The sequence below is a fragment of the Elephantulus edwardii genome, unplaced genomic scaffold, assembly GCF_000299155.1.
Source record: "Elephantulus edwardii isolate Elephantulus edwardi_28Jun2011 unplaced genomic scaffold, EleEdw1.0 scaffold00041, whole genome shotgun sequence".
Lineage (NCBI taxonomy): Eukaryota > Metazoa > Chordata > Mammalia > Macroscelidea > Macroscelididae > Elephantulus > Elephantulus edwardii.
In genome coordinates, this window is record NW_006399791.1 from 20,147,196 (window position 1) to 20,150,862 (window position 3,667).

At 48.4% G+C, this 3,667-nt stretch overlaps 1 pseudogene; it reads left to right on the top strand.

Moving 5' to 3' along the window:
• The first annotated feature begins 647 nt into the window (after window positions 1-647).
• LOC102857105 lies at window positions 648-2,101 on the top strand (annotated as a pseudogene).
• The last annotated feature ends 1,566 nt before the right edge of the window (window positions 2,102-3,667 follow it).

Sequence of the window (3,667 nt, forward strand, 5' to 3'; positions counted from 1 at the left end):
CCATACAACAGGCAAGCATACAGACATCCTAAAACAAACATGAAGACAGTGTGAAAGGAGAAGAGAGGGTACAATTAAGCAAGAAAGAGAAAGGTACAATACTGCAGGATTTAGGACAGGACAGAATTTCCAAAACAGTTTGCTACTTTCAGGGAGTGATAATGGATAGGACAAAAAAGTTTAATCAGGGATACATTTTGAGTGTCTTCAAATGGAAGACTATGAGATTTAAGTTTTATTTGGTCTATCTCTGCTAGCCATTGATCTTTAGCAAGATGTTCATAGGATGAATTTGGTGGTAGAATGGAGCATGGATTGGGTTAGATACGCAGGCATAAAGTAGGGTACTCATTCACAAGCCAACTTGAAAGTTAGAGACTACTAGATTGTTTTGTTTGCATGGCTGAATGGAGCTTGAAATTTCATCAAAAGGGCTCACAGAATAATAAAGGTAATACACAGTGCCATAGTTCCAACAGCATAGCAAGTACATTAAGAGCAAAAGGAGTGTTAATGGGTGATTGGAGGTAAGTTGGGAATCCTAAAGATGTGCAGTTAGGGGGTATTGCCCCACCCATTACTTCTTGGGATCTCTTTAGCAGCACCTAAGAGCCCATTGGGACTGTACAAGGGACCCACAGAGGTCTATGGGGGAGACACAAGCAGACGTCCAACTCAACAGCTTTGGCTTCTACGCCAATCATTCCCTGAGGGTGGAGCTCAGCCTCCTTCTCCTGGACCGCCAGGACCCAGAAGAGAAGACCCCACCACTGGTGGGCTTCAGCCTGACCTGGGTTCCATCTATAAGTGTCCAGTCCTATTCTTCTCAGGACCCCCATGACTGTACCCTCCAGAAGAACAGCAGCAGCCGCCTGGGCCTCTTCCTCATCAACACCAAGGATCTGCAGGTCCAGGTGCGAAAGTATGGGGACCAGAAGAAGCTGCTCATCTCCCCGAGGCTCCTCCCTGAGGGGCTGTCCAGCCCTGGGCTCCCCAAACCAGGGCCCTCGGCCACCTCCAAGGCAGACAGTGGGGCCCCTACTGATAAAAAGGCTGCACCAGGACCTACTGGGTGTCTCAAGCAAGCCTTCAGAGCTCAAGAGGGAAGACCAGTGCTGCTGGGCCAGGGCCACGGCAACAGCTCCTACAATTTCAGCTTCCACGTGGTCATTGGCTTCAGTGCCAATAACTTCAATTTTCACAATGGCTACAACTCCATTCCGGGACGGGAGCAGCCGTTTGACATCACAGTGATGATCCCAGTCAGCCTCGGAAATCTCCCTATTCAAGCTCTCTACATGGTCAGGGCCTTCTGCTTCCTGGCAGCTGAATCTTCTGGGTGCTGGTCCTCTGCAGGAATACCTACAACGTCTTCAAGATCCACCAGCCCATGGCGGCCCTGGCCTTCACCAAGAGCGTCTCCCTCCTGATCCGCAGCATTAACAGCCAGGGCCACACCATCGAGGGCCTCACCATTATGCACTACATCACACACCTGCTGAAGGGCGCCCTCCTCTCCATCAGCACCGCCCTGATCGGCTCGGGCTGGGCCTTCGTCAAGTGCGTGCTATCAGGCAAGAAGATCTTCGGCATCGTGATCACTCTGCAGATCCTGGCCAACGTGGCCACCATCGTCCTTGAGTCCAGTGGGGAGGGCTCCAGTGACTGCGGGGTGTGCTCTTCCTGGTGGAGTTCCTGCGGCGCCATCCTCTCCCCAGTCGTCTGGTCCATCAGGCACCTCCAAGATGCGTCTGGCACAGATGGGAAGGTGGCAGTGAACCTGGCCAAGCTGAAGCTGTTCCGGCATTACTACGTCATGGACATTTGTTACGTCTATTTTACACGTATCATCGCCATCCCGCTGCGAGTGGCTGTGCCCTTCCAGTGGCAGTGGCTGTACCAGCTGCTGGTGGAGGGCTCCACACTCGCCTTTTTCATCCTCACTGGCTACAAGTTCCATCCCGCAGGGAACAACTCGTACCTGCAGGTGCCCCAGGAGGATGAAGATGACGTGCAGATGGAGCAAATAATAACGGACTCTGGCTTCTGGGAAGGCCTGTTCAAAGTCAACAAAACCATCAGTGACTGAGAGCTGTTGTGAGGAGCAGTGAGGGGAAAGCCTGAACACCCTCCTTTTCCCATGCATTCCCTCCTGTGGGTCCCAGCATGGGGAGGAGGCAAGCCTGTGTTTTCAGGGGCTTCACACCGGCCTGTCCCAGAGCCCACTCAGAAGCAGACGGGAGCCCCTCCTTGGCCAGGACTCCTATGCAGGACCACACTTCTTCCAGATGTACAATAATGACTCTTATGTTTTGCTTAAAAAAATAAAAATAAAAAAAAAAGATGTGAGTTAACATGTTCACCAAAAACTTAGAGGTTCACATTCATAGCCTGATTATCAACTTCTGAAATATTAGCTACTGGCACCCTGTGGAGCACAGATACACTCTGACACATATGGACCCACCTTATACTAGGATCAGCTTGATGGAAACTGGTCACTAGCCTGACTTGTTCCCTGTTTCACTGCAACCTGACCTCTTGGTATCCAAATTCTCTGTCATAACACTTCCATCACCTAGGCACCCTGACTCTCAAAGAAGAAAAATAAGCTGGTAACATAGAAGCTTTGTGAGATGTAATGGGACTGCTCTTCAAAGTGGCTTTCCTTGTCCTTGACTTTGCCACATGTCTGGGTGAGAATATGTAGATAGAATGTTTTCGTTTATCCAGCAGAGGATTGCTAGTTGAGCCATTACACCAGGTTAAATATGAACAGGTTTGGTAGCAGATATTTGGGAATCTCATTACCAGCAAGAAAGAAGCAGCAGAGAACACAGCACACATCCTTTGGGAACAGAAATTCCTCCATATATCAAAGCAGGACCTACATGAGAATGCCAGCAGCCACAGCTGAGAACCAGAGACCTGCCCTGAGACAGAGTTGACCTAGAACTGCTAATCTGCTGAGCCAGATCCAGAACTTGAGCCAGAGGCCATCATCCAAACTTGTTGGAGGACTGAGGGAACAGGAAAGATGCCTTAATTGACAGAACTAAGAGAGTTCTGGTTGCAGGGCCTGTGATCACACCGCAGAAGCTGTGCTCACTGAGAAATTGTATCCTGTTGGCAACCTGAATTGTTACCCTTTAACTTCCCTACTAAATCTCATAATCATGAGTGTGGCTCTGTGAGGTTTTCATAGCTATTGCGACAAATTTAGGACACAGTAAAGCAATAGAAGTGCTGCTCAAATTATTTAAAAGTGTGGGGGATATGTCTGACCGCTTGAGAACTGGTTTTGTATTGTGAAGTTAATTGATGGGGCAGATCTCCCTTGTGAAAGTAGAAGAGCTCAGAAATGGCCTTCTCCACATTACCCTCATTCCTTTTATAGTTAACAGATAACAGACAACCTGAGTTGTTACTTGCTAATATGCTTAATAAACACAGTAATCATTAATAACTCGTATAAGGTGCCCCTGATCCAGACCATGGTTTTCGCAATTATGTGCTATGCATCAGAAAGCCAGACAATGGTTAGGGATGATAGAAGGAGAATTGATGCCTTTGAGCTGTGGTGCTGGAGAAGAGTATTAAATATATTATGGACTGCTAAGAAAATAAGGAGGTTTGTCCTTGGGAGGGTGAAAGCAGACTTTTCCTT